The sequence below is a fragment of the Capsicum annuum genome, chromosome 2, assembly GCF_002878395.1.
Source record: "Capsicum annuum cultivar UCD-10X-F1 chromosome 2, UCD10Xv1.1, whole genome shotgun sequence".
In the NCBI taxonomy this organism is placed as follows: Eukaryota; Viridiplantae; Streptophyta; class Magnoliopsida; order Solanales; family Solanaceae; genus Capsicum; species Capsicum annuum.
Genome location: NC_061112.1, coordinates 16,203,748 through 16,213,994, shown reverse-complemented (window position 1 = coordinate 16,213,994; position 10,247 = coordinate 16,203,748).

Below are 10,247 nucleotides of genomic sequence, written 5' to 3'. Positions count from 1 at the left end.
ATTAATGTGATCATCTCTTTGATGAGTCTTTGAAGAATATATTATGATCTTCATTCAAGTGATGGTCATATTGGAAACATCATCTTTTTATGTCCTCTTTTTTGATTATTAAAGACGTGATTGATGAAAAGATGAAAAAGAAAATCAAGAAAGAAGAAAAATAACAATTGAGCTTCGTTCTTCATCTTGATGAATTCACACAAAATTAATATGAACATCTCTTTGATGAGTCTTTGAAGAATATATTTATGATCTTCATTCAAGTGATGGCCATATTGGAAACATCATCTTTTTTATGTCATCTTTTTTGATTATTTAACACCTGATTGATGAAAAAGATGAAGAAAAAAATCAAGAAAGGAGAAAAATAGTTATATAACTATATTAATAAAAAAAATAGAGAAAATTAAAATCTGCATTTAAAAACTCCATAGATGATTTTTATTTATAGTGAACTTGTTCGCACTTCGCGTGATTATAATATATTTTATTAAATTCATAACCTATTTTAAATATTTGAATATTAAAAACAATCATTAATAAACGGTCTACACATACTTCTAATTTTATTATTCTTTAACAAAAATTATTTTGAGGTATGCAGTTTACTGTAGACTTTTTTTTTTGTTATAAAGTACAATGACACTATTTATATCTTCTTACAGAATTTCTGCAGCTCTGTCTTATGAAGATTATGTTTTTATTATTCACACACTTAACTCTTTGATTCTTAATTATATAAAATTTGATACAATATTGATATTTTTCCCTAAAAATATTATCACAAAAATAAAAAGAAATAAAAAATCTGAAAAAAATAAATAAAGGCTGCTATAAATAAATTATACAAACAACATATAATATTTAGAATAAATAATATTTTTCATTAATGCACATAACTATTGTATTTAATTAATTTTAGAAAGACGACGACGAAAGGAATATGAGGAAAATAGAGAAATTCCAAGATAGTAATTATAATCATAAAAATTAATAAGAAAGAGAGAAATATGATAACTTTAAATTTATGTAATTTTAGGATGGAAAATAAGGAAAATTAAAGTAAAAGCTGAAATAAAAGATAAATCAATTTTCTTTCAGTTTAGGGGAAAGGACAGAAATGATACTTCACCCTAAAATAATTTCACTATATAGTCATCCAAAACTAATTTTCTGTAATTAACCACGAAACTAGCTTCTACTTTTAGCTATTTCATTGTAGGCTTTGTCTTCTTCTCTGTTCCTTTTTTTATTTAAAAAAAAAAAGAAGAAAAAAATATTGTTCCATTTAAGGGTTCCTTGAATATGCATGCATAGGTTTCCTCTCTTTTGAAAATGTGTACCAATGTGGTATAAGCCTTGTATTAGTTTGGTATACAAATTGTATATGCATGCATAGCATTTTCCTCTTTTGAAAAAGTATATCAAAGTGGTATAAGCATTGTATCAGTCTGCTATAGGGGTTGTATATGCATGTGTAGGTTCTCTCTCTTTTGAAAAAGTGTATCAATGTAATATAAGCGTTGTTTCAATCTAGTATAAGGATTGTATATGCATCCGTAAGTTTCGTCTCTTTTAAAAAAGTGTATCAATATGATATAAGTGTTGTATCAATTTGGTAAAAAAACTGTATATGCATGCATATGTCCTCTTATATACAGTTTCTATACACATTCTATCTAGTTTCTATACGTATATCTTATATTGATACATATTTTATACAATAATTATATAATTTTTATACAATTGTATTTAATTACTATTTTTAAATAAAAAAATAAAGTAGACTTTTTTCTAATCAAAATATTTGTAGCAAGAAAATACACACGACGAGACTAAATATCAATATGAATAAATACATGCAAAGAACAACCATTAAAATCAGTTTCCAACAAGAAAGAGAAAGAGACAGGAACAAAAACACCTGTTCAAATATCTAACCATAAATTGACATAATAAAATGAGCAATTCATGCTTCAAAAAATTGAATTATTTTAAAAAAGAAATGAATGGCCCAAATGAATATATTTAATATAATTTATATACGGTTAGAAGTTGTATCAAAATATATTTAATATTATTTATAAATAAATATTGAGCATTTATTTGTAATAAGTAGTCCTTTACGTTTCCATTGAATTAACTTTTCTTTTCCAAGAATATATTCAATTTTTAATTAAAAAATAATAAAAAGACTAAAAATTTGACAAAAAAAGAAACTTCTAATTTTGTCTCAAAAAAGCATCACCTCACCTCTTCTACTCCTAAATTCTATTTTTCTAAACTTTCTTCTATTCGATATAAAAAAAAAAAAGTTAAAATATAAAAAAGTAAGGAAACAGAAAACTAAAATTGGCAAAACATGTTTTTCGCCTACAAAATTTATATTTGAGATCTTTCCTCCTTTATATCCTTGGGATCTGGTCTCAAGGAGTAGGTTTCCTATTTTTCTTCTTATGCTTCTTCCTTTTTTATAATTTTACTCTTTCTTTCTTGTGTTAAACGGTGTTTTAATCTGAGATCATCTCTTCAATTTTTGTTTTATTTAATTTGTAACATTTTTTTAATTCTTCTTAATTGTGTAATTCAACACAGGTATGCAAACTGAAACTGAACATTATTTTTTTATTTTTTTTTCTTATTTATCTATTTATGTAATGTAGTTTATGAAGGATAAAAATACCAAAACAATCACAAAAAGATAAATAGGAATGTTGGCCTTAGAGAGCGCCACGTCAACCTGCTTATGATTCTCCTTTATTATTATACTAGAAGTGCAAGGCCCGTGTCAGCACGGGCCCAACAATAGAACATATGAATTGCAATTTTTAAGTTTTAGAATTTATCTTTGAGTAGAAAGTTTAAGTAGTAGAATATTTTAATTAGTACGATTGAGCTCAAGGGAACAAGATTGTAGCGCACACATTTTATATATATGCACACATATATACATATATATATGTGTGAACATTAAGGAGTCATGTTTTGGAAAACAGTATTGTACATATAATTTACATAGATACAAAAAAAGAGTTGATGCATTCTTAGGTTGGGCTTTGCAAATGTATGACTGAGACCTGTTGCATGAAAGAATACAAGCTAATTATTAGAAGTTTATGATGAACATGGCAATAAATATAGGAAACATAATAACAAATATTGACCATCGGTTGATCAATTCGACAGAAAACAGCTGTTGCATAGGTTGCTACCACATCTTTACATATGTGAGAAAGAAGGATTCAAAGAACTAATGAATTGACCCATACATGATAGTGAAGTTAGCAAATCAGAAATTGTCACATACTCTGATTTATAGATATCTAGAACGGACCTTCACAGGGTTCTTAATGTGTACACAGACCTTACCTCTTCCTTAAAAAGAATGAGAGGTTGTTTCCGTTAGAATGGCTCCAAACATATAGAAAAAATGAGAACAACCATAAGAACAACAAGAAATACAGTAATGGAGGCTACTTTACAAAGTTACTTTGTCATACAAATTTAAAAATGCTTTCGGCTCTAAATATAGGAGAAATATATAACCCAATTCCGCAGCAGAAACCCAATTTTCAGAAAACAAAGTTCCCAACACCAAAAATACGAAATTACTGTTAGAGAGAACATTTTTTAAGATGGTGAGTATTTTTTTAAGCCAAGCATTTATTTTATGCTATATCATAGTTTTTCTTTAGAACTTAGTACCTAAACGGCAAAGCACAACTCACAATTTTCAAATCGATGGAATTTTTCACAACACAAACTCTAATTCCACCAATGCGGGACACAACCCACAATTTCCGAATAGATTGATACCTTTGAAAATCAAGATAACGTACCCCTATTATCTACTAACCTTCTATCTCTAATCTACAACCTTCACACCTTCTTATTTATTTTTGAAGTTTATAAATAATGATTATACATATTCTAGCATTCCCTTTTTTTCGTGTAAGGAACAAGCATGTATTTTGACATTTGTAGCTACTCTAGGCAAATTTCTGTACTAATCTACTGCTCTATGTTTCACATACAAATTCCTTAAAGTCATTCTACTGAAAAACACAAATAATTTCTAGACCAAGTAAATAGAGATTATGGACCATAACCCTAAACAAAAAAAGACATACTGGGATTATTTCATCCAATACGACCAACCAAGCATGACAAAATGAAAGAAAATATTTATATATAGACAATACATATTAGTTGAGAATTTATTTTAGATATTAGCTGATCTTAAAAATAATCGACTCAAATAGACGCTCATCATAACCTTTCACTTTAATGGAATACAATGGTCAGCACATGGCAAGTTGTTCACATCATTAGATTTGTCGTGGGAAAGGGAGCATAAACACAACTTCATTTAAAGTGTCATAAAAGGATGTAGCTAGCTCGATTGTATCACATATTTAACATGGCAATATTCTTCGCACATGATTATCCCCCCGAGTAAGTTTGGGACTTTAGGAGAAGGAAATTTAGAGATACACACCAACTTCAGCTCAAAAGTATCTTATTACCAGATGTAAACCAATAGGACTGAGTAACAAAAAGCCATATTAAATATGCACGTTAAGAAGGAAGGCGCGAGTAAGTTTTGAAGCGGAGAATGGTGATAGTCACGCAGCTCCTGAAGGTGTGTGATAGAGGTTTATTCAATATGAATAAAATGTGATAGTTCTATTTAAAAAAATAAGAAAATGAGCAGGAGTAGGACTGAAGCTGATAATGAAAGCAATTTACGTAATATTATAATTATGTAAAATCTGAATGTTTAGGGAGTTAGAAGGTATTGACAGGATTCCGAGCCACCTTGCGCTAACTTCAGACAATGCACCAATACAAGTACAGATAACACCAATGTATAGTGTTTTTTTTCTCCACTTGAATCTGAACCTTCCAAAAGAACAGAGTCATTCAATTTTGGGGACAAATAAAAATAGATTCCTAGGGGCCATTTGGTTGGGAAAGAGTTATTCCATGATAATTACTTTCGAGATTAGTTATATCGAAATTAGTATATAGGATAACTTATTCCATCACTATAGTGTAAATGGTGGGATAATTATTTCCGACACCAATCCGTATGGAAGTTCTAACTTTGGAAACTGTCTTTACTTTGCTGTGTGCAATTTCTACAGTTCACGTTCAACTTTATGGGAGAGCATATCATGAGTTTACAACCTGGAAATCCAGAGACAGAGCAGCTAAAGAAAGAATACATCACATTTATGAAAGGAGTGGTTTCTGCTCCACTGAATTTTCCAAGAACAGCTTATAGAAAGGCCTTACAGGTACTATTATGTAAAAGCAGGAAGTGTTTATAATTTTTCTTGGGAGGTATTGGTAAGGATTTGAAATGGAATAGTATAGATTCATACAGAAGAAAAGATTCTTTATTGACTCAAAACACTGTACCTATCAATTCAGGACTTGAATTTAAGTTTAAGGAAATGAAAGGAAACGAAAACAACCTACTTGGGTGGGTTCTGAAGAATTGAAATCTTTTAAAAGAGCAAATTCGCTACTAAGTTTGCTCTTTGCTGGACAGGAAACATCATCAGTAGCCATAGCTTGATAGCCAAAATACAGGGATCACAATTCTGAATAGATTGTTTTTTTTACAACACAAACGCAAATTTCACTATTTTGGGGAAATCCCAGTTCTATAAAATAACACCATTATCAGCTACATCTCACTGATACATATAGTACCAACAAATCCAAGAAAAAAACTAAACCACATAATTAATTTCAGTTTCAACAAAAAAGAAACCTTTTTCTTCTTATCTTTTTACAAGATTTATACATAAATCACAACATGAAAGCTACAAAACCATTTGAATGAACTGAAATCAAAGAGTAGATGAAGAAAAATTCATAACAAAATTAACTTCACAACAGATCCACTTTGTCAGATCCAGAATTATATTTGTTCAAACATACAAGCCGAAATTGAGATTTTTTTTTTACTTGATATAAAGAGAATATCACAAGAGTTGTTTTTTTTCTTTTTTACAGAGCATATAAACGATAATATTGAAGACTAAACTGGTAGACCTATTTAGTAATGAAAATTATGTGCCACGTTTCAAAACATGTGTGTGGTAGAAAATTTATTAATATAAAAAAAGTGACAAGTGTGTGGTAGCAAATTTGTGATTGGGTAGGAAATAATAAATATCAAGTAGTTATTCACTTACCCAATTACCCTTAGTAGATATAATAATGATATCATTTCATTTTATTTTTTTATGTATAGAAAAGCAATCGGGTCGAAACCACCATTTCTATTGTATAAAAAAAAAAAATACTAGTCTCATTTGGTCTGTGCTGAGCCCGAGCCCAAACTACATTAACATTTATATTTATAAGGATTTTTCTAATTTTTTTTGGTTATTGTGCTTTTTGTTTGTTTTTGTATAATATAATACTAGCTAAAAATAGTTCAATAATTTTGCAATATTTTTAGAATATTAAATTACATATTCATTTCAATTTTTTATCCTATTTTCTTTAGTTCATTTCGTTTAAAAAAGTATGTCTCTCTTTCTTGGGAACCGTTTAAGACTACATGATTAAAAGATATTTTAATTTTTTCTACATATCTTTAGTTTAAAATCACAAAATTTAAAAATATTTATTTCTTTTTAAAATTTTGTGCTATGTCAAAATTATATAAATAAATTAAAATAGAGGGAATAAAAGTTTTTGTAAGTTAAACAAAAACTTTTTCAAACAAATGCATGCATTAAAACTCTTCTCCTTTTTATTTTACTGATTTTTTGAATGAAAGTCTTTAACAATATAAATTGAGTTTTTCCGTATGTTGAATTAACTTCATTATTTTTTCTCAATTAAATTTATATTGGATGGCATATTTTTAATAAAAATGTATTGTATTTAAATAATAAAATAAATACTTGAGGCTATAAATTATTATATGATTACGTTAGTAAAGTTAATTATAAATAAATATAGTATTTAAATTAAATTATCTATAAATTTAATTCAACAAAATACTTTCCTAGATGTTCCTTCAATTGATGAAAACTTATGAGGTTATTAAAGCTTTAATTAGAGGTAAGGAGACAAAATAGAGTTCCTTGTGAGGATTAAAAATTAGGTATTCTCTCTTGTTATTATTATTTCCACATAAAAAAATACTACAAAATTTTAAATTTAATTGGATTAATAGATCTTTTGTGGCGTCACTATCATTTTTTCTTATGACCCATCACTTGTACACATTTAAAAAATCCATATAATTAGTCAAATTTATCAAAATGATTGAAAATTTGCAAAGTCATTTAACCTTAACATTTAAAAAATTTATATAATTAGTCAAATTTATCAAAATGGTTAAGAATTTGCAGTCATTAAACCTTCATTTAAGGAAAAAATGGACAAAAAAATCATGTGAGGACTACCAAAGTTGGAGATCCTCCCTTATATATAGTAGACGGTGTTCATTTTTGGCACCTCAACTAGTATTTTAACCTTTTATTTTGATACTTTTTACACGATCAGACAAAATATGTAATGTGCATGTACTACACGCGTTGCTGACGTGTAAAGTGACGAATAATATGACGACATTTGTCATTTTATCCAAAATATTTTTTAAATAATTAATTTAAATTAAAAAAAATAATCAATAAGTTACTCCAAGAAATTACATGGTATAGCCCCAATAGTGGGTGACTTTGGATTTTTGACCCCAATAAGAAAAATCTTTAAAGACTAGCCTTCCTTTCTTTTTAAGTATAGTACAAGTACAATTTTGTCTCTCTACACCTCAAATATTTTTAAACTTTCCATACTCATTTGTCTCTCAAATTCTATTTTTGTTTTTAGTATTTTTATTTTTTTATTTTTACTTTAATTTTATTTTCATATTTTAATTTATTTGTCTCAATTTTTTTCTCTCTTTTTTCTCAAACATTATCTATTTCTTCATTTTTTTTCTTTTTTTAATTCATTTGTCAAAACCTTTATTTTTCTTTTATTTTTTATTTTTGTCATTTCTCTTTTTTTTTCTCTCATTTTTCTCAAACTTTATTTTTATTTTTTTCCTCTCATTTTTGTTTTCTCAATTTTTTTAATTCTTCACTTTTTTCTTAATCTTTTTTTTTTGTCCTTTTTTTCTCAATCTCTTTTTTTATTTCTCTATTTTGTTTGATCTCTTTTTTTATTTCTCTATTTTGTTTGATCTCTTTTTTCTTTTTCTCAACTTCTATTATATTTTGCTAATAAATAAAAAATTGAATAATCCGCAAAAAGATCTTCTTTTTGTGACATCAAAGCAAATTTAAGAACATGAATTATTGTTAGGAAGTTCTTTCGGATAAGTTTTGTCTCTAAGGCATTAAAGAGTAACTCATAAATCAAGGCACAATGTGGTAGTGTCAAGTCTTGCTTATGGAGCATAACTTGTTATTTAAAAATCCTTGAGTTAAGTCTTGCTTCTAAGGCAAGAGTCATAGGACATCTCATATATAAAAAAACAACGTGGTAGTGTCAACACATGTCTATTGGGCGTAACTTTTTCTTTTAGGAGGCTCTTGGGCTAAGTTTTGTCTTACAGGAAAGACTAATAGAGCATCACAAAAATCAAGACACAATATGATAGTGTCAACTCTTTTCCATGGGGCATAACTTATCAGCTAAGTCTTGCCTCTAAGACAAGAGTTATTGAATATATCATAAATCAAGACACGATGCGATAGTGTCAGTTATTGCCCATGGGGTGTAACTTGTTGTTTGAAAGTCCTTGGGATGATTCGAGCCTCTAAGGCAGTAGAACAGCTCACAAATTAAGACATAATGTGGTACTGTCAACTCTTACCGATGGGCATAACTTGTTGTTTAAAAGTCCTTGATTTATAAAACACCTTATAAATCAAGCCACAATGTGGTAGTGTCAAATCTTGTTCGTAGAGCGTACCTTGTTGTTTAAAAGTCCTTGGGCTAAGTCTTGCCTTTAAAGCAAGAGTTATAGAACATCTCATAAATCAAAACATAATATGATAATCAACTCTTACCCATAGGGCGTAACTTGTTATTTGGAATTCCTTGAGCTAAGTTTGTTCTCTAAGACAATAGTTGTAGAAAATCTCATAAATGAAAACATAACGTAGTAGAGTCAACTCTTGCCCGTGAGGCATAATTTGTTGTTTGAATGTCCTTGGTCTAAGTCTTACCTTTAAGGGAAGAGTTATAAAATATCTCATAAATCAATACACAATGTGATGGTGTCAACTCTTGCCCATGGAGCATAACTTGTTGTTTGATGATCCTTAGGTTGAATCTTACCTCTAAGACAAGAGTTATAGAATATTTCATAAGTAAAAAACACAATGTGTTGGTGTTGACTCTTGCCCAATATACGTAACTTGTTTGAAAATTCTTGGGATAAGTCGTGTCTCTAAGGCGAGAGTTGTAGAACATCTCATAAATAAAGATACAACGTGGTAGTGTCAACTCTTATCCGTGGGGCGTATTTTGTTGTTTGAACGTCCTTGAACTAAGTCTTACCTCTAAGGCAAGGGTTGTAAAACATCTCATATATGAAGACATAACGTGGTAGTGTTAACTTTTGCTCATGGGGCATAATTTGTAGTTTGAAAGTCTTTGAGCTAAGTCTTACCTCTAAGGCAAGAGTTGTAGAACATCTCATAAATGAAGACATAACATGGTAGTGTCAACTTGCCCATGGGGCATAATTTGTTGTTTGAAAGTGCTTGAGCTAAGTCTTTCCTTTAAAATAAGAGCTATAGAATATCTCATAAATCAAAATACAATATGGTAGTGTCAACTCTTGCCCATGAAACATAATTTATTGTTTGAAAGTCATAAGTCTTGCCTCTACAATGTGGTAGTGTCAACTGTTGCCCATGAAACGTAGCTTGTTGTTTGAAAATCATAAATCTTGCCTTTATAATGTGATAGTTTCAACTCTTGCTCATGAGATGTAGCTTGATTGGAAGAAATAGGAGAAAAGAACAAAAATAATAAAAATTATGAAAAAAAATAAAGAAAAATATTTAAAAAATAATAATCAAAGAAAAATAATAATAGGGGTAATTTTGTCTGAAAATATCTATAATATATTAAAAGTGTGAAGACCCTTAGAAAAGTGATTTAAACTTTCTACCCTTAATTAAAAGACTCCACAATAGATAAAATTATCTTTTCATCTTTTACGTCAAATTATATTAATTATTTTTATAGTAAAAAAA